Here is a 27,604-nt window from a genome sequence, read left to right as displayed (position 1 = left end):
ACTGTTGCATCTCCATGCATAGGAAGTTGCACATATAGTGTCATGTATAAGTTTAGTACAGTTTTTAGGAAGTTGCACATATAGTGTCATGTATAATTTTAGTACAGTTTTTTGGAGAGTTAATAGTTATTAATCCTTAGGTATTTATTTGTTATGCTATGCATTATTTAGAAGTTCTTATTGTAGTTTGCATGATTATGAGATGCATGCAGTTGAATGTATGAGATGTAAACAAATAGAATCAGCTATTTTTAGAAGATATGATCTCTATACAGTGATCTCAGTTTATTGATTTATTATGCTGCACAATATAAGCCCTCATAACAGAGACAATGCGTATTAAAACAAAATGAATAAAAGATTCATTGTTTATGAATAAAATTATTACAATACTCTGTTTTTTCTCCCATTTATTATGTTTTAGTTTCTACAATTATAATATAAAGCTGTGCATCTTGTTCACTTGTCCAGTCACGAAGAATGTGTTATTTACACACATTTTCACTTGTTTTTTCTAAATTGCAGACCCGCTTATATTTCAGGTGAATAGATAATCAATTTTGTTTAAACACTTTTAAACTACTTAATACAGAACTCGTTGCAAGCGTAAAATAAAAATACATTTCCACAGTCATTAAGAGGTGATTCACTTCAGCTAAAATGTTGGAACTCTAATACGTGCATCACCACCATCATTACATGTTGCTAGCCATTACCTACGTTGGGGTTCAATACAATATTATAGAAATTGAACTCAACTAACCTGAAATGGCGGAATATCAACTACAGACGACTTTAATAACAGTCGCAAGACGAGCCCAATAAGTTCTACGCTTAATGAGGAAGAGGACTTAAGAGGTGTAGAGGCTTTCATCCTCTATCCAAAAGATTAAAACGTTCCCAATTACAACCATGCTCTTAAAACACAGACGGTCAAGGGTAAAGCTTGCTGTGTGGCTCATTTGTTTAATTCTGAACAGCTAAGATCACTTAGTCATTGCTTTATTTTATAACAACCCCTTTGAATAAAAGAGAAGCAGTTCTACATGCGAAACATAACCACATGCACACCATAATCCAAACAATTTTAACAGACCACCAGCCAATCATATTCTATCAAAACTTATAAATGTCCATCTCTTTTTCATTAACAAGATCAAAGCCAAGGAGATTAGAAAGGAAAGAACCTATTGATGAGTCAAGATAAAAAATTCCCAGAAATTTGAACAACCTCTTGACAACTTGTGTAGACCCTTCTACTAGGCACTCAGTCGCAGTTCTCTTTTTATTTTTCCACGTCTTTTCTTAGGTCTCTGTTTTCAATGCAATGCGTCCACTCCCATCGATGGCACGGTTTCAATGGAGAAGAAGACTCTATTAATAACACTATTTCCCCACTTTCTATCCGTTTCTAGTTTCAGGTATGAAAAACAGACTCTGACATTAATAATATTAATTTCCGGTTCACTTCGTTATTACAACCATGATTACACACCCATCCCAACTGTGCTGTCCACCAAAAACATTAATGAAACATGAGAACTCTTAGCATTGTGGTTATGTACCATATAAGTCAAATATTTATTTAGTTTTCTTCCTTCAATTTACATTTTGACTAAAATAAAGTCATTTAGTAAAGAAATTTTTATTACTATAGTTAAGCTTATATTTCCTTAAAAACAAATAAATTGAATTAGATCATATATCTAAATTATGCCCTAAAACAATGCATTCTAATATTCATTACAACATAGCAATAAGCAATGAAGTATGATTTTTTTCAATACTTCTATTATGCACAAGGTGGTGTGTGTGGGTTAGATTATATGAACCGACCCTCACTTTCAATCCTACAACCACTCATACACACTCTCAACCAAAGAAGATATAGATCAATGCTCGTCAGTAATCAACTGAAATAGCATCAATAACCACAACCAATGAAATCATATCACATTTCATATATTTGTTTTTAGAACACATATTCATCACTATGCCTCAACATCAAAATGTACCGTCAACATAATACATCATTTAAATATAACATCATTATCAACATGTATCAATCTAAAATGTAAGCATAATGAAAGATAATCTAGATCACATAGTCGATTAACATATCGACAAAATAAAATCTCATCAAATTTCATAAAGATAAAAAATACATAACCACATGGTTAAACTACAATTTGACTATAGTCTATGGTTGAACAACATCTAGATCAAAAGTGCAAAATAGACAACTAAAGATAACCAATACGCAGTCTATGTCCACCAACAAATCAACAAACTTCCTACCAAATAAGAGTCTCACAAGGTGGGTTGTGATACATTTGATCAAACAGCTCGTACGACCTCGTTAGCCATCTGTATCATCTTGAACTTGTGCACATAGCACAGGAATTCCTTGCTTATTTCGTGTGAATCACCACTATTTGAAACATTTAAGTGGCATATGCTGGCTGTAATGTATGTTGTACTGCCATTCTGTGTAGGGGATCAAAGGTTATGTGTACTTTATTTATATCCATGACTTTTTTGGAGAATGCATAATATAGAATTAACATTAATCGATGTGGCCAGTGGATGAGGTATTATCTCTGCTTTTGACCATCTTCTATAGCTTTATAAGTTTCTTCAATCTCGCTACATGAGCATTTTTCCAAACAGTTGGCACACTGCCATCACCTTTCTTTGTTTGATTTCTGCATTATCTCAAGCCAATTCTTTGCATATTGCATTATCTACTTTGTTTGTGCCTTGCTTCGTTTCTTCGCTCAACTTAATATTTACAGTTATCACATACCTTGGATGCCTTGTGCGTAGTTCAGCATTTTGCTGCATATCTACAATGACAGCCACAGTACGACCATATAGTTAAACAAGACAGCCACAGTACGACCATATAGATAAACAAGATTTCATTTCCACAGTTTAAAGATCACACACTAAGCTTCATTCCTAAATCAAACATGTTAAATAGTCAAAGTTGACTTTTTTTTTTCAAAGCAGAAATAGGAATACCTATTCTGGAATACTTATTCTTGAATAGAAAATGGGGTTACGTATTTTTGTTCTTGTTTCGTTCACCCAGAATTTGATGCGGAATACACGGACTCAAAAATTTATGTTTTCTAAAAATAAAAAAAATAGGAATAGGAATACGTATTCCTATTCCATCTATTTTGGTGGATTAATAAATCTTCATTTTTGGGCCAAAATTGGAGTATGTATTCTAATTCTATTTCTATTCCAATTCCGATTTGATGCATCCAAACAAAGAATTCAAAATTTTAAGAATATACATATGCTTATCCCACTTGTATTTCGGTTGCCAAATAGGCCCTTAATATGTGACGTTAACACTACTTTGCAGAGTCGAGTGGGTTTGCTGATCCTTTCATAACCATCCATCGATTGTAATATACCATTCAATCTTAGTGATGCAGGTTGTTCATTGGCACTTTGTCAAACATATCGAGTTCATATACTTTTATCTGAGACCAACGCTTCGTGTTTGAGCTGGCTTCGTATTTCAAAATTCAGGTGTATAGCAAGACTGTTTCTCCACCTTGAGCGCTACTTTATCTGAAGAGGCGCAACTCATCCTTCCACATTCTTCCAGTAAGCAGCGTGAGCCTTAATTGAGCTTGGCTATTGGGTTCACAATCGCAGTTTCGGTATGCGCGTTTGCTCCAACACCAACAGGTTATCTGGACTCCATTTAGGCTCTAGGCTTACGGGGCGACAGTTCTGTGCATGTTCTTTGAATTGGCAATGTCAATGTTCTTCCTCCTTTTCGCTATCTCTAGTAACAGCATTCCAAAACTGTAAACATCTGATTTGTCCATTACAGCTCCCAAATTTCTATCCCACACCTCTGGCGCAACATATCCTGGTGTCCCTCTTGTTACCGTGATTGATACGTGGTTCTCTTCCTTCTTGGAGAGTTTAGCAAGACCGAAATCAGCTACTTTTGGTGTGAAATCTGCGTCCAACAATATATTGTGAGGCTTAATGTCAAAATGAATGATGGGCCTATTACAATCTTGGTGCAAATACGCAATTCCACCAGCTGCACCCAAAGCAATTGAATACAGTTGACCCCAACTGAGCACCTACTCGTTTCCTTTTCCTTTTCCCTTCTCTGCAAATAGAAACTTCTCTAGGGATCCATTGGCCATGTACTTGTATACAAGTGCAGTCCTGAATGCTTCAAAACAATAACCCATGAGGCAAACCAGATGGACGTGATGAATGGTTCCCAGCGTTGCAACCTCGTTTATGAACTGCCTCTCACTCTGTCTGGATTGATCAAGAATTTTGACGGCCACCAAAGTGACACCTGGAAGATTACTTTTGTAAACTACACCTAATCCCCCTTCTCCCAATTTATTTGCAAAGTTGTTGGTGATCTTCTCTAGCTGAGAGAATGAATATCTGGTTGGCATATGATGTTTATAACTTCGGAGGAAACTCTCCACTTTGCCAATAGTCACTGAATTCATAGGTTCAGTTGGGACATGAGTTTGGACCTCTTTAAACGTGAACAAGTATGACATCTTTCGGTAAACAACTATGAGAGCTCGTGCTACTATTATTATGATAGCTAATCCTGGAAATCAAGCGTAGTAATATAGATTAATTAGCGACTGCACCACAAGAAAATTAGAAGAGTTTTAAAATTTGCACATAAAGGTTAGTCTTACCTTCCATAGTTCTGCTTGATAGTTTCATTGTAAGGAAGTAAAGGTGTGTGGAATTGCTTCCTACGCTAATTTTTGAGAGGATGATTATGCAAATCAAAGTAACTATTGCAAAGATCTCAAGAAATGCATAATAACATAATCAAAATAACAAAGAACACACAACACAATGATTACCGTGGGGAAACCCTTTTAGGAGAAAAACCCCACCCTCCAAAACTCACACAATGTATTATCATACCAAGATGATTACAATACACTTGCAATGCAAGTTCTTACAGGAGTGCATCACCACAACTCGAACTTGGAGAGACTCCTTCTAGCACCAGTCTTGCAAACTAAGCTCAATTACACAAACACCTTCCCAAGCCCTCCTTTTATAGTGATTTTACAACCTGAAAACCACTTATGGTTTTACAAAACCATAGGAAACACTAACATGCCACATGTTACCCATTTTGACATTTACATTTCCAATATGGAAAAACAACCAGGTTAAAATAGTAATCCCGTCCACAATTTTGTCTCTTAGTCTAGACTCCTATAAAAGTCACAAAATGAGTCATCAAGGCTCTAAAAATGACCCACCTATATTCTACTATGGACAAGACTCATTTTAACAACTCACTAACCATTTTCCAATGCATAAACAAGTGGAAAACTTCCACAAACAAATTTTGGAATTTTTCAAAAAAGGATTGCAAGGTTGAGACACATGTTTCTCAACATTCTCCCACTTGTCGAACACCTTGTAAGAGTCAGGGGATCCGAAATACCATGGACTTCATTGCTAGAGGCCGAGAGGCCCATAGACTCTGAACACCATCTGAATTTTTCTGTGCTCACAGGCTTAGTTAATGCATTAGCAACATTCACCAAAGTCTCTACTTTTTCCAGCTTCACCTTATCATCCTCGATCATATCTCTCACAAAATGATATTGTACATCAATGTGTTTGGTCCTCGCATGAAAAGTCGGGTTGAAATGTCCCTTTACCAGTTTTGTATGAGATTTCCAACCTTTAATTAGATCTTTAAGATCAAACAACTAATATCTCAAAGATCCACCAAATTCCTCAAGAAACCCCAAATCGGGTATGCTGAAAATAGTGCTAAAAGCTTCACAACTTCACAAATTGACATTTCCAAATCCGTATAGCCTTTACACAATAGCTCGAAAATGTAGGACCAAAACTATGCTCATCGGGCTCCCGAAATAGCACAAAATATGCCCGGAAACACCACAAAAACACTAATAATCTATCTTAGAAGTTTAATCACGTCTCAATATATATATTCAGCTCTATTTTAACATTTAAAAGTTTGATATACAGCAGCAACCCAAACTGATATGAAATACTCAACTGTAAACACCAAACTCATACAAAAACACACCCGAAATCTCACAAATCTGCACTGTTCAGCACAAAGGCAAACTCTGTATGAGCATGCACATGGAATGGCTTCAAACTCCCGTCCTTAGCCTTCCTGGAAACCTGCAAACTCCCATTCTTGGGTCTCCTTGGAAACCTGCAAACTCCCGTTCTTGGGTCTCCTTCTCCACGGGTTTGGCAGCCTCTGAAGAATAACAAAGAATGAGCAAAAATCAAGTTCTGGAATCAGCCCAAAATGCCTCCAAACCCCTTAAAAGAGGGCATAACTGTAACTCACATCCAAGAGAGGTTAATGAAACTTATTTTAATAATAATTTTTATTTATTAGTCCAACGGTTTCGAAAGATTAACCCCCTTTTTCCGAAACTTCACTTTTTTGGGCCTACCTGCCTTAGCAAAGATTTTCTTTTTTAATTATTTGAAAAGGGGACATGACAAGTCCTCCCCTCCCAATCATTGCTTGTCCTCAAGCAATGGCTGAACAATAAACCAATTAATCCACCTGGATCCCAAATGTAGTCATGAACTATACTACTACCAATTAACACAGGCTCCTGTAATATCCTCTGCAATATGACCAAGAGGAATCCATAATCAAATTGACAATTATAGCTCAACCAAACTCCAAAATCACCACTACCACAATCAAAAACCCATGAGGCACAAACTCTTAGAACATCAGAACCCAAGTAAAGTGGACAAATCAAACTACCAACACAGTAAATACCATCAACGCATCCCACTAGCCTATATGGAATGTACAATCCAACTCTGCAACAATGGTGAACCCTCTCGAATGAAACTATACCAAGTATGGAGAATCCACACACTGTACAACTTCTGCAGTCAACACAACTCTGCAAATCATCGGCCACTATCTCATAACCATAACTCCCATACACTGCTGATGGTGAAAAGACATTACAAGATAAAGAGTAAGAAATGGAATCCAAACCAAATTTGTCTGCCATCAACTCCTCAGCACAAGGATCAAATGCTAACTGATTTACATACCCTGCAATATAATGTTGATAAAAAAAACCAACCTCAGTCAACAGCTCACCATGAAGAAGTGATACAACCCACTGTGACTGATCACCAGCTAAGTCAAGAGATGTCATAGCCAAAGGAGTAGAATCAATAACAACACCTGCTAAAGCATCACTCCAAAACTCCTTCTCTAAGTCATGTATTATCAACCTGTCAATTGCAGGACCTATCACCATGTCATGCCCATCACAACTCTCATCCCGAGGCATCAAACTATCCCATAACTGATGATAAGCACTAGGAACCAAAGTACATCTCTGTATCATCATCTCATCAACATGGTCATCAAAGGTAGATAGATGAGCATACCTCATAGTGTAATGCCGATAGAATGCACCAATCTCAGTCAGTGGCTCAAACTGCAATCCAGATGTAACTAACTGCAATCGATCATTAACCAAGTTGGAACTGACTACTACCTCTGAAGACATTGCGAAGGGAGTAGTATTACTAGTAGGAACCATGCCAACTATCAGCTCACCAACATCACACATGGTCTTTGATACAACATCTCTAGTCTTCGTGCCATTAGTACTAGAGGTCACCACCATGTCAGGCACACTACAAAAATCTGCTACAACACCCAACTCAATTGAACCTGACTCTAGTGGGAATGAACCTGATATGCCAATGTTAGTATCAAGGATGGATGCATCCCCATCTCCACTGTCTCTAATAATCTCGACCATGGACATCCTCGGATCACCAAACACCACAGCTTGTGACTGTATAGAATCAGGTAAAGACTGTAGTCGCTCTAACTCCATGGTCACCTTAACCAAATAAAATTGTGACTCCTTGAGAGCCAACTGTGTACTCTCAAGAATCTCAAAAGTCACCTCAAGCTGCTCAGTAAGCTCACTCACCTCATCTTCCTTGGCCAACAATGCATCATATGCTGTACTGCCCCACTCCATAAGATAATCTCTGTCGGCTACCAACTGCATATAATTCTGTCTCAAAATCTGAATAGCCTCCCATAAAGAGTGGATCTCTGTCAAGGAAAGATAACTTCCTCCCTGCTCATCACTAGTAGGAGAACCCCATCCATAAACTGCTAACAACTGACGAGCAGCATCGAAATGTTGGCAAGTGATAGCAATGTCTTGATCACTAACTCTCAACTGATTAGACACATGATGGCACTGGTTTGACTGTCTCCTACAAACCTCCTCTGATGCACTGTCTGAAGGAGTGTCCTCAAAGTTACTAGTCTCTAGAGTATTACCATCCATATCCTGTGAATCAAATCTAAAGCTCATATCAACATATAGAGTATCAAAAACATTAGCATTGCTGTCCAACTCCTCTATACCCAAGGAAACTAAGTCTTCAAAACTGCCCACTGCATCCTTCTGGATATCATCAATGCCAATATGATCCTGGGACTCATCTATACACACTGCCAAATATGAAATATCATCAACACATTCTAGCAAGTATGGTCGACTGGATATATGAACAAAGCCCAACATTGGTGTATAAAAACTAATACCAACATCAGACAAGATACTGGCACAAGAAAAGACAACACCGTGTAATCTGCTAATCAAATCCATGATAGCACCCAAACAAACACTGCTACCAAAAAGTGTTAAAGATCTCCAGTCAACTGAATCCCAAATGCCAATATAACAATCTCGAGTCCATATCCGTAAACTAGAATCAACTGGTAACTCAAGAAAACTCCTCACCTGAGTAATATGACCAATACCAACTAACTCCACATACCTGTCATGATGAGATAATGAAGTCACACTACTATCTTTGTTCACCTTCAGCTGGCTGGACAAATCATGTGAAGTACTACCAGCCTCAACCTCATGTGATGAAGCATCTAACTGTGTCTGGTACTCTTTCTCAGCAAAGTCATGAATGCTCAATGTCTGCTCATCTCTACCAGGTATCTCACCATCCTGCACAACAACATCCTCATAATCATCATCTGAACCCACTACACTGTAGTCACTGCCTATTGTAACTATACCATCCTGAATACCTGTGGCATCACCCTTTGACGACCTGTAAACAATTGTCTCAATTTGAGTATCAAGTTGACCATTACTATCAATCTGTGTAATATCCTTTCCCACCACCTCCTGTGGTAGAGTAGAATCTGAGACCTCTACCTGGCTATCAGCTAGTTTCTCAAACTCCTCATGCAAGTTCTTGGGAATTGTGTCATCTGTCCTGTGAGAAAATCTGCCAAATAGAAATCCAGTCAACTTATCCACCTTAGTTGGGTCAGATAACATGTCATTTATACGGTGGTTCTCAACCAACTATTTAGACATGTCATGGCTTATTTTCATAAGTTTATCTCGAATGTCTAAATAACCATCCTTTCTATTATTTTGACTCTGGCTATCAATTGTCCAAGATTGTTCCCTCTAAGACTCTGTACTATACCTGTCCATTCTGGATAAAGTAGAGTGTAACCCCAATAGGATATAACTTCTTCAAACACCAAGAACTAACATGCAAATGATTAGAAGTAGCATGCAACCATAGATTTGGACATGCAACTGATTAGAAGCAACATGCAACCACCAAATTATGACATGCAAGATCTGGGTAGTTGTCAAAACTAACATGCAAACTTCTACAACCACCAAATTCACCAAGAACTAACATGAAAATGATTAGAAGTAGCATGAAACCATAGATTTGGACATGCAACTGATTAGAAGCATGCAACCACCAAATTATGACATGCAAGATCTGGGTAGTTGTCAAAACTGATATGCAAGATCTGGGTACTTGTCAAAACTGAAATGCAAACTTCTACAACCACCAAATTCACCAAGAACTAACATGAAAATGATTAGAAGTAGCATGCAACCATAAATTTTGACATGCAGCTGATTAGAAGCAACATGCAATCATAAATTATGACATGCAAGATTTGGGTAGTTCTCAAAACTGAAATGCAAGATCTGGGTAGTTGTCAAAACTGACCTGCAAACTTCTACAAACCCTCAGGCTGGCAAGATCATGGCTCTAATACCACTGAAATGTCCCTTTACTAGTTTTGTATGATATTTCTAACCTTTAATTAGATCTTTAAGATCAAACAACTAATATCCCAAAGATCCACCAAATTCCTCAAGAAACCCCAAATCGGGTATGCTGAAAATAGTGCTAAAAGCTTCACAACTTCACAAATTATTAATAAATCTGAAAATGGAAATTTTTACAGAACTTTCAGCAGCATAACAGCCTAAAAATTGACATTTCCAGATCCGTATAGCCTTTACACAACAGCTCGAAAATGTAGGACCAAAACTATGCTCATCGGGCTCCCGAAATAGCACAAAATATGCCCGAAAACACCACAAAAACAATAATAATCTATCTCAGAAGTTTAATCATGTCCCAATATATATATTTAGCTCTATTTTAACATTTAAAAGTCTGATATACAGCAGCAACCCAAACTGATATGAAATACTCAACGGTAAACACCAAACTCATACAAAAACACACCCGAAAACTCACAAATCTGCACTGTTCAGCACAAAGGCAAACTCTATATGAGCATGCACATGGAATGGCTTCAAACTCCCATCCTTAGCCTTCCTGGAAACCTACAAACTCCCATTCTTGGGTCTCCCTAGTGTTGAGATAATGGGTGTTGCACACATTGCATAATATTGTTATTTTATTATTTTATTTTATTATGTAATGTTGTGCCTAGATGGACGTGCAACATGTAAAGATTCCCATGGAATATTCTTGATAAGTTGTATTGTAACATTGTGATAATATTTCATGTAATTATTTAATATTGGGGAAAATAATTAAATGCCCAATATTAAATGTGGGGTCAGTGGGTTAAGTAGCACATGGTTTTAGCACATGGTTTATGTAATACCACTTGGTGGTTTTGTGGGACTTGCTACTATATAAGCAGCCACAAGGGTAGTTGTTGTAGAGAGAGAGAGTGACAAGAAAAAGACAAAAGGCAAGAGTCGAGCGGGACAAGGCTTGACAGGTTAGCCAAGGGAGCATTTGTGAAGGTTGAAAGCATGGCATGGGATGTGTGGATTCATGCTTGTTCACATAGTTTGCTCGGTTGTGGCTATGGCCATAAAGGCTTCCATGGTTGTATGGCAATAGTATATTTGCTGAATAATACATGATGATGGATGCTTTTGGAGGCTGGGTTTTTCCCTCAATGAGGGTTTCCCAGGGTATATCTTGTGTCACATTTTGTGGGTATGTTTTCTATTCTCTTGCATGTGGATTTTAATTCCGTGTTTATTTCAAATTTATTATGGGTTATGTGGAAACGGTTATATTCTTTATTGCCAAGTTTCCTTACAAGTGGTATCAGAGCTATGGTTTTATTATTGTAACCCTAGATTGAATCCATGGGAATGCATGAGAGGATAAAAGAAAAGGGCAAGATATATGAAAAATTATTGCAGATCTGAGGACTTTGGATTTGCTGTTATGATGGGATGTTAAAAGATTTGGGCATGGGAAATTGTTGGATAAAAAGGTTTTTCGGATGTCTTCATTTAAATGAGAGTTTTGGGGAGTAGCTTGCAGAAATGACCTCCTGGGCAAAAACAGACCTCACCATTGGATCCGGGTCGACATTTCCATAAATTTTGATATATATTATGCCCTAGTTTGGCCATGTTCAGAGGAAATGAAAGAGTTTTTTGATTTCAGCCCATGATGGCCGTCAAATTTAATCCCGTCGAAATTTTCGTCACTGAAAAAATAAAAAATGAAAAATCGTACTAAAAATGGTAAAAAGATTGTCTTAGTAAAACGGCCATAACTTTCTCTCAGAATATCGGATTTCAGAGTTTTTATAGGCGTTGGAAAGCTAATTCAGAGCACTACAAGATGGTGTAGGTTTGGTTCTGTGATTTTGAGATTTTGTCAGGTTTTGAGAGCCCTAAAGTCAGATGTTATTTATTTTGAGCATGGATTAGGGCATAACTTGGGCATACGGAGTCGGATTTTGGACTTCGAGTAGTCAACGGAAAGCTCTTGGAGAGCTCTACACATTGGTTTAGATTTGGTGCAGGTTTGGCATGATTTATTTATTGATATATTGATCTGAACAGTTTATAGATATATTTTGACTATGGTAACATTGTGAGTTTATGACATTGGAGATTTAAGTTTTGATGTCATTGTATACTCAGTTCATATTCAGTTTGGTCTCATGATGATATGGTTATCAATGTTTGGTTTGGATATGCATGATGACTTGTTGGGTCTACAAGTTGTGCAGTGTTGTAAGCGGTCTATACTTACAGGTTGCATTTATAGCTTGGTTATGGGTTGTCTTTGCCCATTGATCTTTCATTATTGATGCATATTCAGATTGGTGGCTTGGATTTGGGTTGTCTATGCCCTAAGTCACATGATTTTATGATTTTATCTTCATGTAGAAGGGATGAGATGTTGTTACCAGGTACAGTCATGGTGGAGGATTGCGGTTGACTATGCTGGCAGGTTGGACACTTTGAGAGCCAGATGCTCGGTTCATGGATGTGATCATGGTGTCATGGATTTTGGCATGACATGATTGGATATAAAGGTACATCCTTGATGTTTATTAGCTTGGATTTTCTGATTTAGTTATGGTGGTATATCTTCTTGGTTGAGGATCATGGTTATTTGGTTTTCTTTTGAGGAGCTCATGATGTGCACTTTGAGTTCTTTGATGGTTTGATGCCTTGGTTGATTCTCATGGTTAGAGGATGGTTTTTCATCATATGTCATGGATAGCTTGGATACATGGTTTAGTGGGAGCTTGTGACAGTGATGGGGTGACAGTGCAGGATTAGTTCTTGGTTTGGTTTATATCTTCTTGGTTTTGAGAGGATGGATTTTATGATGCCATAGGTGACTTGGTACCACGGTTGAGTGGGAGTTGTTGGCATTGATATATTTATTGAGTGTTTACAGATGTTGGAGGTTTGTCTTAGATCTTGTTGCTGCAGAAGCATCTTTGACATTTGCATGGTGCACTTGTTATCTTCATGGTGTTTGAAGATGGTTAGATCTTGAGGACTCATGGAGTTCTTGGTTTTCTTCATGGTGTGTGGAGATGGTTTTCTTCATGGTGTGTGGAGATGGTTGCATCTTGAGGACTCACAGGGTTCTTGGCAAAGGTGTGGTTTATGCTTTTATTTGGCGTGTTATCCTTGGTATGAGGATGGTTTCATTATAATGTCATGGTATACTCTTGATACGCGTTTAGAGTTGTGACATGTTATGGTATGTTCATATGGAGCATGTTATCTCTTTTAGTTGAGATGCTTAGATCATGTTGTCATGTTTATGTTCCTAAGGCCATGGTTGGAACTTTGACATTGATCTTGGTTTAGTTTCTTGATATTGAGTACATTGATCATAAGCTGGATACTTCATGATATTGCTATGTTGCATTTGGAGTTGGCATGGATTGATTGGTTACAGGTGCTCATGGATACTTAGAGACGGTGGTGACACTGATTTCTCTTGGATTAGAGAAGTATTTGTTGGGACGGTTGATGGTTTCAGTAGGAAGTCCGAGGGGCAGTCATCTGATATGGACTTAAGAGGAGATTGTTCTTAGATGAGTCTTGACTGGAGACTTGGGTATCTTGATGAGCATTCTCATTCCCCACTCTTGGTCTACTCGGCGGTTTGCTACTTGAGAGGTATAGCCCATTGTTTTTTCTCAAGTACATTATATTTATGCTTGTCTTTCATGGATATGGATCTTGAGCTATGATACATGAGTTAGTTCTGGAGGGTTCATTTGAGAGATGGTTTAGCATTGGTTATCTCCATGTGCATATGTTGTTATGCTAGTTGAGTTTGGGAGATGGTTTTATATTGGGCATATTCCTTGGATTAGGAATGGTTATTCCTTGGTTTAGGAATGGTTTTATTGAGTTTGATCTTCTTGTGAGAGGCTTACATCCATGATTAGTTATATGGTATGGTTTGGGTGTTGTTGAGGCTTCTTGTTGGGGTTTTATGGAGGAGATCATACTTGCACAGTTTACATCTAGAGGTGTGTGTAGAAGGACATGATACAGGTTATGATTTGCATGGTTTCTCTGGTCTTGGTTATCTTCCTGGATGTTCAGTTTTGCTTACATTGGATTTGAGATTGGTTAGAGATTGTAATCACTAGTTTGTGCTCATGTATGTCATGTGAGAGATGACATGGTTATTTCTTTATCTCTTTCCTTTGTTGGTTGTGGAGAATCTGGGAGACCATTGGAGACTTGTTAGGAGAGTTGTTCTTGTAGGATATCAGTTTATGTATTGTGGATGTCCTTGATACTACATGGATTCATTTCTTTGAGATGTTGTTGAGTGGATTGGTTATAGATTTGACATTATCTTTTGCAGTGGGAGCTTCTTGGTATATATGTGGCAGGTATTGCTCTTGAGGCTTGTGATTGCAAGTTGCAGATTGGATATGTCAGTGATATGAGATTCACTTGTTATACCTTTGAGGTATGGATAGTTGGATGGGTTTGGCACTTTGCTGTGGGTGCTATTTCAGTTATGGATATTTTGACAACTACGGATACATGTGATTACCTTTGGATCAGGTTATTTGTGCTTGGAATTTCAGTTGGTACAGGATTTTATGATCTTCTAATGCACCAGGTTGGGTGGCTTTCTCTTTGGATGGCTTCTATGTATGTCCAGTGGGAGTGGCATAATAGGAGGTGAGATCATTCATGTTCGAGATGCTGGATACTTTGATTTTGTTGCGGGTACCAGGATGGAGCACTTGGTTTATTTTGATCCATGATGGTGGATGTGCTGGGAGGGATTGTTCCCTTGTTCATTTATGTGGCTACGGATTGACCCTATGCAATGTATACAACAAGTGGGAGATTGTTGAGATAATGGGTGTTGCACACATTGCATAATATTGTTATTTTATTATTTTATTTTATTATGTAATGTTGTGCCTAGATGGACGTGCAACATGTAAAGATTTCCATGGAATATTCTTGATAAGTTGTATTGTAACATTGTGATAATATTTCATGTAATTATTTAATATTGGGGAAAAGAATTAAATGCCCAATATTAAATGTGGGGTCAGTGGGTTAGGTAGCACATGGTTTTAGCACATGGTTTATGTAATACCACTTGGTGGTTTTGTGGGACTTGCTACTATATAAGCAGCCACAAGGGTAGTTGTTGTAGAGAGAGAGAGTGACAAGGAAAAGACAAAAGGCAAGAGTCGAGCGGGACAAGGCTTGACAGGTTAGCCAAGGGAGCATTTGTGAAGGTTGAAAGCATGGCATGGGATGTGTGGATTCATGCTTGTTCACATAGTTTGCTCGGTTGTGGCTATGGCCATAAAGGCTTCCATGGTTGTATGGCAATAGTATATTTGCTGAATAATACATGATGATGGATGCTTTTGGAGGCTGGGTTTTTCCCTCAATGAGGGTTTCCCAGGGTATATCTTGTGTCACATTTTGTGGGTATGTTTTCTATTCTCTTGCATGTGGATTTTAATTCCGTGTTTATTTTAGATCTATAATGGGTTATGTGGAAACGGTTATATTCTTTATTGCTAAGTTTCCTTACACCTAGAAACCTGCAAACTCCCGTTCTTGGGTCTCCTTCTCCACAGGTTTGGCAGCCTCTGAAGAATAACAAAGAATGAGCAAAAATCAAGTTTTGGAATCAGCCCAAAATGCCTCCAAACCCCTTAAAAGAGAGCATAACTATAACTCACGTCCAAGAGAGGTTACTGAAACTTATTTTAATAATAATTTTCATTTATTAGTCCAACGGTTTCCAAAGATTAAGCCCCTTTTTTTCGAAACTTCACTTTCTTGGGCCTGCCTGCCTTAGCAAAGATTTTCTTTTTTAATTATTTGAAAAGGGGACACGACATGGGTTCTTCACTAGGAAAATTGCACTATGGCTGTCACTATAAATTGTCACTACACCCTGTTTGAACTCTATATCTGAACACGATCTCTTTAGCTAGATGGCTTCTTTGCAGGCATGAGTAGCTGTCATATACTCTACCTCAGTAGTGGACAAAGCGACCACAGCCTGTCGCTTACTCATCCAACTGATTGCACCACCAAATAATGTAAACACGTATGCACTAGTGGATCTTCTTTTATCAACATCACCAGCCCAATTTGAATCCACATAGCCTCGAATATCCCAGGAATGCTCACTTCTCGTTCCATGAAAACATATTGAGTACTTTGAGGTACCCCGCAAGTATCTAAAAATTCTTTTTACTGCATCCCAATGTGCTCTTCCTAGATTAGACATATAATGGGAAAGTACTCCCACTGCTTGGGCAATGTCTGGTCTTGTACAAACCATAACATACATCAAACTTCCAACAACACTCTGATATGGTACTCAACTCATCTCTTCAATCTCCAATGGGGATGTAGGACACTGTGAGCTAGAAAGCTTTTTTCCCATAGTAACAAGAACACTCAATGGTCTTGCATCCTGCATATTGAATCTTTTCAAAATAGTACCAATATACTTACTTTGGCTTAGCCAAAGCTTTCTGTTCCGTCTATCTCATATAATCTCCATTCCCAGAATGTGCCTAGCTGCACCAAGATCTTTCATTTCAAACTTTATTGAGAGTTGAGATTTTAACTCTACAATCAAACCTTTTCCTTTGCCAATAAACAACATGTCATCGACATACAAGGCAGTAACTAGGAAACCATCACCATCAGATTTGAAATAGATACAGTGATCAGATTTAGATCATACAAATCTCAAACTCAACACATATGTATCAAACTTCTGGTACCACATCCTAGGACTCTATTTTAAACCATACAAGGATTTCTTCAATTTACAGACCAAATGACTTTTACCTTTCACCACATAGTGCTTTGGCTGTGACATGAAAATTTCTTCCTCCAAATCTCCATGAAGGAAAGCAGTTTTCAGATCCATTTGCTCGATCTCTAGATTATAAGCTGCTGCAATAGAAAGAAAAAATCTAATGGATGTCATTTTGGCTATTGGAGAAAAAATCTCACCATAATCTACTCCCTCAACTTAAGAGTAACATTTTGCAACCAAACGTGCTTTATACTTCTCAATGCTTCCATTTGAACCCATCTTCCTTTTGAACACCCATTTACAACCAACAAGCTTCCGTCCTTTAGGCAATGGTACAAGGTCCCATGTTTGATTCCTCTTAAGAGCTGCCATTTCTTCACCCGTGGCTATTTTCCAAGACTCTGAATCATTCATACCAAGAGCCTCTTCTACAGATCTTGGTTCATCAATGTTAGCATTCAATGCAAATATGCACCTCCAATCATTAGGAGAATACCCATACCTTTCAAGTGGTTTCCTTTGTCTAGTAGATCTTTGAACAAGATCTAGTTCAGGTTTAGGAGGTTCAAGTTCATGATTAAGTTCTCCCTCTTCCTCTGATAATTTAGAACTTGTAGAGCTCTCTTCAACATCTCGTCTTTCTAAGGGCCTTGATTCAACTTTCTTAGGTGTAGTAGGAAGTTGAATCACATCTTTCTTTTCTTTAATTTCTTTTGGCTGCACTGTAACAGAAGAAGGCTTAGTTTCTCTAAAAATAACACTTCTAGAATAAAATACCTTTTGTGCAACAGGATCCCAAAGCTTGTATCCTTTCACACCATAACTATATCCGATGAAGATACATTTGACAGCTTTGTTGTCCAATTTTGTTCGCTTCTCCTTTGGCACATGAGCATATGCCTCACAACCAAACACTCTCAGATGTCTAAGTGAAGGCTTGTGGCCTGACCACGCTTCCATTGGCATCTTATCAACAAGAGCTGATGTAGGAGACCTGTTTATCAGGTAGTAGGCAGTGGCTATAGCTTCAGCCTAGAACTTTTGTTCTAGTCTAGCACCACTCAGCATACTCCTAGCCTTCTCCATCAAGGTTCTATTCATTCTTTCTACAACTCCATTCTGTTGTGGAGAATACGGAGTTGTCTTCTCTCTTTTAATACCACAATCTTTACAAAATGTGTCAAAAATATTGGAGCGAAATTCACCACCATTATCAATTCTCTAGCATTTTATTTTCTTTCTAGTCTGCAATTCAACCATTGCTTTAAATTCTTTGAAATGACTAAAAACTTCAGCTTTACTCCTAAGGAAATAAACCCATGTTCTTCTACTAAAATCATCAATGAAAGAAACATAATAAACTGATCTACCAATAGAAGGAACATCAACTGGACCAAATACATCAGAATGAATTAGATCCAAAATACACGAAGACTTATGAGAACTCGAGTAAAATTGAATGCGGTTTTGTTTACCATAGATACAATGCTCACAAAAATTAAACTCAAGATTGCAGTCATTCAACCCATCAACAAGGTTCTTATTTTTCAAGGTCCGTAGGACCTTCTCACCTATGTGGCCAAGTCTCTAGTGCCATAACATAGTCTTCTCCGCAAGAAACTTTGATTTGGTAGACAGAGCACTCTTGGGTACCCAAAAACCATGACCATCTATTGAAAGAGAAACTCTCTCCTTCTCCAACTTAGTAGTCTTTTTCACAATCTTATCAGAAATACTATTGCACTCGACTATGCATGCATCAAGTTGGTACAATGTACCTAATCTACTTCCTCTTTCTATTACCATAGTGCCTCTCACCATTTTTACACCTGCTTCAGAAAACTGTACATGCACACCTGCATCTATTAGCTTACTAATAGATAACGAATTCCTTGCTAGTCCAGGGATATGCAAGAAACCATCAAATCTTCTAATTCTACCATCAAAAAATTTCACACAAATACTTCCATGACCAAAAATATCAAGTACTGAATTATCACCCAAATACACCTTACCACCATCAAAATTTTCATATTTACTAAACTAGTTCCTATTAGGAGTCATGTGGAAAGATGTACCTGAATCTATTAACTATGCATTTTTACCCGCATGAGTGGCCAAGGCTGCAATGAAAGCATCTCCATCTTCCTTCTCGGACTCAAAATCAAAATCTTGCTTCTTCTTCTTCTTCTTTTTCTTCTCCTCTTTGCAGTCCTTTCGGAAGTGTCCAGGTTTGCCGCAATTCCAGTAGATTGCCTTGGACTTACTAGGGGATTTCGATCTCCCCTTATTTTTGGACTTAGAATGGCCATGCTACTTTTCATTCTTGCCTCTTTCTTTTGGTCTTCCACGAACACTCAAAGCCTCTTTGGCATTCATAGAGACCTTCCTTCTCATCTCCTCAGAAAGTAGAGAACCAACAATGTCCTCCATCTTCAAGACAACTGAAGTGCTCCCTATAGCCATCACAAGACTATCCGATGAATCTGGCAACGAACATAACAAGATTTGACACCTTTCTTCTTCATCCATTAGCACCCCTACTGAGGTCAACTGAGTCACCAACATATTAAACCTTTCCAGATGCTTAGAACTTTGTCCACCTTCTTCGATTCTCAAGGAATACAACTTCTTCCTCAAGAAAATCTTATTCACAAGTGATTTTTCTTGATAGATCTCACTAAGCTTTTTCGAAAGCTTCTTCACAGTAGGTTCTTCATGGACATTAATCAGAATCGAGTCTGCAAGACACAATCTGATGGGACCTTTAGCTTTTTTATCAGTCACATCATATTGTGCGGCTAATGTCGGATCTGTGGGTCTCAGCTTGTTCTCATCAATTGCATCCCATAGATCCCGATCAGACAACAAATCTTTCATCTTTAGCTTCCACATCTCAAATTTTGTGCCAGAAAACTTTTCAACATCAATTCTCCCTAACATGCTTGCCATCTTTTCAATCCTACAACACAGAAATGAAATGCTCTGCACAAGCTCCCACTCAAACCTTGATTAGCTCAAAAAACCCTATACCCAACAAATAGAACCAAAACTAGCCAGACTCTAATACCACTTGTAAGAAAGCAAAGGTGCGCAGAATCGCTTCCTACGCTAATCTTTGAGAGGTGATTATGCAAATCAAAATAACTATTGCAAAGATCTCAAGAAATGCATAATAACATAATCAAAATAACAAAGAACACACAACACAATAATTACCGTGGGGAAACCCTTTCGGGAGAAAAACTCCACCCTCCAAAACTTGCACAATTTATTATCAAACAAAGATGATTACAATACACTTGCAATGCAAGTTCTTATAAGAGCGCATCACCACAACTCAAACTTGGAGAGACTCCTTCTAGCACCAGTCTTGCAAACTAAACTCAATTACACAAACACCTCCCCAAGCCCTCCTTTTATAGTGATTTTACAACCTAAAAACCACTTATAGTTTTACAAAACCATGGCAAAACTACCATGCCACATGTTACCCATTTTGACATTTACATTTCCAATATGGAAAAACAACCAAGTTAAAATAGTAATCCCGTCTACAATTTTGTCTCTTAGTCTAGACCCCCATAAAAGTCACAAAATGAGTCATCGAGGCTCTAAAAAGGACCTACCTATATTCTACTATGGACAAGACTCATTTTAACAACTCACTAACCATTTTCCAATGCATAAACAAGTGGAAACCTTCCACAAACAAATTCTAGAATTTTCCAAGAAAGGATTGCAAGGTTGAGACACATGTTTCTCAACATTCATGACTTGATCTCCTTCCATGATTTTATCTCTTGCCTGTTTAAATATGGTAAATGGTGAGTAGATGCGAATAATGATTCTCTTGAACTAAGCTGAGATAATTCAATTTCGTGTTTTTCGTTTTCCAATTGTAAGGCAACTAAATTTAATTGGATGTTTAGAAGAAAATATAGAGAGAATTGAGCCAAGAACCTAGTGAAAATGTGGTTTGTTGGAGTGAAACTTCACAAAAGCAAAGAAACTGCCAAGAAACGGGAATAGTAAACCCACACAAGCCGCCGCTTGATTCACAATTGCTACATATCTGTCGTTGGTCGTAGGTTCTCTTCAATATTTCATTAGAATCAAAACGAGGTAGCATTTATGAATCGATTATCTGGTCATCAAGCAAAGTGAGCACTTACGTGGTCAGGACGCACCATGATTCCGATTATACGGTTTTTGTTTTTCCAAAGTCAAGATAATTAAGACATTCTAAAATACTCAAATTTAGGTCAGGCTTAACAGACCACTACAAGCATCAACTGCTTGGAGGTGCTTATTAGAATCCCACGTAACTTTTTGTTCCTCTGTTTTCACTCAACTTTTTCACAATTCCGTTTACGGAACAGTTCATTTCCATTGTTTCGGTGGATTCCTCTCTTCGCTCCTGCTCTGGAATAGATGGATGCTAATTAAAACCCAATCTTTCAAAATACATGCTACAGGAAAGGCAGAAAGGGGTATGTGGAGAAAAGAAACAAGTGACCAGTAAGTCAAAAGTTCCTCCAAAAATTAGTAGAAAGAAGAGTAGAGATATGTAGATGAAAATAGAAACCTAGAAAAGTGAAGTACAAGCTTATCTAGTCTGTGTGAGTGTTGACAGAATCTGGATGTGATATAGAAATAATGTGACTTTCATAGGTAGGTGGTTAGAAAACATCATGCAATGGAAGTAGGTATGGATAGATGGCATTGTAGTTCATTCAAATATAACCAAAATCGTATTCATACTTAATGAATAACATCTTTAATGTCCTAGTAAATACATTTAAAAAAAGAGTTTGTTGCACTTTCAAATGATTTAAAGTTTTGTATTTTGGGCCACACATATCTTTTCTCTTGCAATACACGATAAATTTTGTTATATATCTGAAAGATACAAATATCTTCAACTGACTTGTGACAAAGAAAACTCACAAACTATTTCGAAGCCATCATCCATAACATTAGTTACAATGTAGTCAAGATTCATGTATACTGTATTAACATACAAAATAGTAATGCAGGAACAATACAAATACACAAAATGTAATGTGGGATTCTAAATTTTTGCTGCTTAGGCACTTCAATTTTTCTTTGTATATGCCAAAATACAGTTGCCAGCATCTGCCATATTCACACAAGCACACCGTCTTAGAATGTACATTAAATGGCACTGCAACAATATTGTAATCCCCGATACCCATTACGTTAAAAAATTCACCTGTTAAGCACAAAAATTGAGCATTGACATGAAATCCCATAAAGTTTTCAAAACTTCTTTAAAATTTGCAAAGCCTCTTTATGATTAAAAATTATAAGAGTTTTTCATTGACATGAAGGGTCCGTTTGGTTCGTGGAATTTAAAAAACCTGGATTTCTACAAATCTTGATTTAGCCAAATCAAGGCTTTGTATATCTTCATTCCGATTTTTGGAATTTTACTGAAACCGTTTGTTTCACTTGGAAGATGCGTGTGAAGACAGTTTTTTATGCGTAAGCTTGGAGTTGAAGGCAAATTTCAAAAAGTAGTCCAATCTATTGTTTTTGCACTCCTTAAAAAAAAAAACCAGATTTTGATTTTCAATTCCTACTTTTTTTAGGAAGTTGAAAAACCTGGTTTTGAGGCAAAATTGGAAGCCCTGTATGCTAATTCCATTTTGCAAATTTTGAAACAAACGCATAAATTTTCAAATCCGAATTTTGAAAAAGCCAATTTCTGTCATCTTCTAGGAACCAAACGGACCCGAATAGTTGAGTAACGAAGAAGAACAGGTTCTTTAATACTAATTAAGAACAATAAATCTTTTAAACCAATTAAGACTAACTTATTTCCTAAATTGACAATGTTGAATGTGTCCTACATGCTAACCTTTACATGTAATGAAGTAGATGGAAGGCCTTTGGTGCCAAGCACCACAGACATATTGAGCTATTTTTCTGAAGGCCCTTGATTCTTGTAATTGGACAGCTTTACCTTGAAGACATGCATGGTACTTATCTTTCAGCTTATCCATGAAGAATAGAATGCAAGCTGGAACATAATCTTTTGACATTTGGAACTATCAACTTGTAATGGAAAAAGCTGGATTGTATATTAGTTTGATTATATGGGAACTAACAGCACCGAGTGGAGCATCACAAACATCTGATAAAAAAGAAACATGAAACCTAATGAATGTGAAAAAGCATAAGATGTTGTAAATGTATTTTACAGAAATGGTAAACAGAACTTGGAGCACCAGCCACATCGTATAGAAATGTATTAGATATTATACTGAATGTACCGCCACACTTTCTGCATTTGCATAATTGGGAATATCTTTTTTCCTTAAAACATATATTTATTAGAGAATCACCAGATCTCATTACAAAATTGGATCTGAAAGGTATAACTCTTCATTGTCTGGTCAGTTCGTTTGCATTTCATTCATTTTGTCATAGATAAATATATGGTGCATCAGTTGAAATTTGAAACAATAAGTTTAAGGTGAGTATTGAAGTAAATAACAATAAGGTTGCTGCTCAAATGGATGTAATTTTTTACCTAAATGTCAATTAGAATGAGCATACTTAATTCAACTATAAAATATTTATGAGCACTAATACAGAAGCATGTTTTTTTTGAGATGCATACCAACAGGGTTTTTGGGACACGTATCAACAGGTTATAGTAACAATTATTTGGTTGCAGAACCAAGAAGATCCTTTCGCGAGAGGAAAAAAATGTCTGGATTGGAGAACATTTGTGCCTGTTTTAATGGTATACTTCAGTAATTAAGCATTTGAAGATTTGGATTGCTAGAGCACTGTTCTTTTTACGAATGTTTGGCAATTTGCCCTATTATTTTTTCATTCTTTCCAATGGCACTTTTTTCAATGGGCTAGAGCTTCGGCTTTGTCATGCCCTACGAATATTTAAAAAGGGAAGTTGCTTTAAAAAAAATTAGCTCATAAATTAACAAAAATTAACAAAGTTGGTTGTCTCAATTAAAAATTATATATATTCATAAATTTGTTTGGTGGAAAAATAAAGAGTAGGTTGTTGACAAATCAACACCACCCCATTCTCACCAACTTAAGTTGACAGGGCTAAAAATTTGGAGCTCCTAAAAGATTCCAAACAAACCTTTAGCCCTCTTAAAAAATTACTATGCCATCACCAATTCCACAAAAATGAAGCCCAAGCCCATTCCATGAAGTCCAACTACAATTTTATCCAAATAACTATGCAGCAGACAAAATGGCTAAATACTATAATTTATTAATCCTTTCACATTTACAAAACTATCAATTTATAATTTTAAATAAGCCAACTCTGATATATCCAATAATAGCAATTCAAACCAAAACATTGCTGAAACTAAATGAATCAACTCAAACATAGGCAGCTAACCGAACAACTCCTAGTTATTTGTTGGTGTTAAGTGTATTGGTATGAATAGACTAGAGAGCAATACCCAAACGACTGCCATATTTTATGGAGACACCTTGGGCCATAGCATCATAATTGAAATAGTTGTCCAAGGGTAAACCAACATTTGTTATTTCTTCTTATTATTGTCTTCAAAATCTACTGGTGGCAACTCGCAACTAGGAATCAATTTTATGACCAAGTTCCAACCACTTAATTGACTCAAGTGAACCAACCACAATCTTAGTTGTTTGAATCAGAGTGGAAGATTGGTTCCTAGTACCTACTCATTCTAAATGTGGACAAAATGTTCACTGGTGCTACAAGTAAAGGTGACATTCCACATTTAAAGCATCATCTTCATTATTTTAATTTAATATTAATACCCATTCTGTGGGCTAGGTAGATGTTGAAGATTTAAAATTAAAATTATAAATTGACTTTTTTTTAAATTTCAAAAAAGTAATAAATTATAATAGTTAGCAATTTTGTCCGCTACATAGCTATTGCGTTATGCTAGGGTAAAAGATGGGACATCATTTGAAAATAGGTATTATATGTGTATTGTAATTTGGTTACGGTGGACTAGCCGTGAGCATCTCATAGCCTAGTCTTCCTACACATTCTTCAAAAATAGGGCACAATTTTTAAGGAGGTCTTAGGGTTGTTGAATAAATGACACGCTTTCAAGTGAAAATATTCCTACTCTTATAGATGCATCTGTAGGGGGCTGACTAAACTAGTAAGGGATCGGTCAATTAATCCCCCAGTTTCAATCGAGGTTTAAAAAGAACAAAGTCTTGCAGTTTTCTCAATAATTTATTTTGAGGACCTTTTATGATTTTTTATACAACTCTTACTTTCTTTCACTCTCTTATTGATATAAAAAGATGTGTCCAATTTTTTGAAAAAAGTATTCAACATAGAATAATTGTGTGCTCATCTCGAAGCCATGAAAAAGTCTCGTGGGTGCGTCGTTTCTCATGGGTGTGTCGTTTCAACATTTGTAGAAATGGTTACAGATAACATAATTTTTAGTGTACTTAAATAAAAGAAATAATTCTGGATAATTTTTAACTAAAGAAATAATTTGTATTAAAATATTTTTTTCTATGTACTAAATATTAAATAATATCTTCATAGCATGAATTCATTGTATATATCAAAGTATATTAAATAAATAATGTTCTATATTTACATAACCTAGAAAAATAAAGAATAATTCTATAGTAAAGTAATATGATATATAAAATAATTGTAAAGTAATATGATATTTCCTTTTATTACATCATAGTATCTTACAACTATTATTTTCTAATTAGAATGATATAAAAATATATGCCCTATCCATTGAATCATAATAAAAATAATATATAAAGATAAGTCAAATATTATGAGACTCTTCAATGTATTTAAATTTTAATAGATGAAAACATACAAAAAGTTGTCAAATATAATTTGCTCAGAAACAAAGAAAGTAAATGAATCCAAATGCAAAACATTGTTGACTAGGAAAAACTATAAACTAGTTCCCAAATAAATATAGTTGGCATTATCTTGAGGAAGCTCATGGTATTAACTTATGAGTCAAAAGATGCCATTAATTTCCAAGCTGTTATATAATCTCCACAAGTGGATATTTAATCAAATACATTCCAATTGCCCTAAATTTTCATATAAAACAATTTGATTGCCCCAAAATTTAATTGAATACAATCATCCTAAAATTTTATATTTTTAGAGTTGCCTATTCAAATTTATTTTTGTTATCATCTAAGTGGATAATTCCATCATCAAAAATAGTGTGAAGGAAATCCACTAGACCAATGGCTTCAAGTTCATCAACCCAAACAACATAGTTATTTGGCCAAATGCTTTGCAAAGATGCACCTATGCACACAATTGATATCTCAGAAATTCAAATCCAAACACATCCTTCTTATTTTGAGGAACCAAGTCACAGACACCATTTCATATGTACCAAATTAATATATGTTCTTTTGTGAAGAGCAGTCATGAATGATATAGTTAGAAATCAGATTCTATATTAAAAGTGTGTATGTAGCCAATTATAAGATGAATATATTTTATTCATGGAAAGGATGTTCGATTCTAGATCTATGTTTTCAAAGAATGGCATTATCGATTCTATCTTTAAAGGTGAATATATCTTCTCATGTGTTATCAAAGAGTGTCTCTAATACTAAAAATTTAAGTATCATAATTTAATGTAAGAATGACCTCACCCCTCAGTCCAATTATAAAAATAATGACCATCATCGATCCATAATATTATGGATAATCTATGCCAAATTGTAAAGGCCCAGGTTCAAAGCAAACTCAAAAGACAATATATAATATGAATTGAAATTTAAATAAAAGAACTATAATTTAAAGAATAGTTAGCTTAAAGGAAATGAATATATTGAAGAGGCTAATTATTAGTAGGATCATCAAAGTCAATATCAAAAATTGTTTAAACTATTGATTATCCCAACATTGAACAAGTTGTTTCAAATCTCCATGTGCCATCAAATCAATCCAAACTCAAGTTCAACTTCTGACAATATATAGGAACTTTAAATTACTATTATTTGCAATATTATTTGTAATGAAAAATTGTATCACTATTTCCATGCCCAAATTCTTTTTTTGTGTACTGTATGTAGAGCTTGATCATTTGCAAAATACACAATTATTAGCATATATTGTGTCAAATACAAGATTATAAAGTGTTGTTGTATAGATATATGATGAAATTTTCAATTTGAATGTAGGTGTGGAATGTGTGTTACCAAATTTGAGGATTGTAAATGAAGCATGGTATTTTCTTCATAGTCAACAATGTCATTGTCATGGTTGAGTATGTATTTTGATTCTTTGTGGAGGCCATAAATTACAAACACTATTTTGGTCTTTTGTTTTACATATTCTTTATATATATTGTACAATGCTCAAGCTGTGGAAATACACGAGCAAAAAATTGTTTCTGTAAAGTACATTGTATTTGAGTTTTACTTTGAACTTGGTCAAAATGCAATTCAAGCAATGTGAATATGTGTATTCAATATCTTCATTGCACTTGTTGCAATGAGCCACATTGTTCCTCAGTGTGCCAAAGTTTATAGTAATGTAGTTTCATTTAGAACAACATGATTTAAATGGTATAGAGGATGCATTTTCCACTCAAAGTACTCC

The 27,604-nt window shown here is 36.3% G+C and overlaps 1 pseudogene; it reads right to left on the bottom strand.

Annotated features, from left to right (window-relative positions):
* Window positions 1-3,737: 3,737 nt before the first annotated feature.
* LOC149571661 (rust resistance kinase Lr10 pseudogene) lies at window positions 3,738-4,716 on the bottom strand (annotated as a pseudogene).
* Between the last annotated feature and the right edge of the window lie 22,888 nt (window positions 4,717-27,604).

This window comes from Cupressus sempervirens, chromosome 2 (assembly GCF_028749045.1).
Source record: "Cupressus sempervirens isolate cs-2001-9-10 chromosome 2, ASM2874904v1, whole genome shotgun sequence".
NCBI lineage: Eukaryota > Viridiplantae > Streptophyta > Pinopsida > Cupressales > Cupressaceae > Cupressus > Cupressus sempervirens.
Note: the sequence above shows the minus strand (reverse complement) of the source record. Positions and strands in the feature narration are given on the sequence as shown.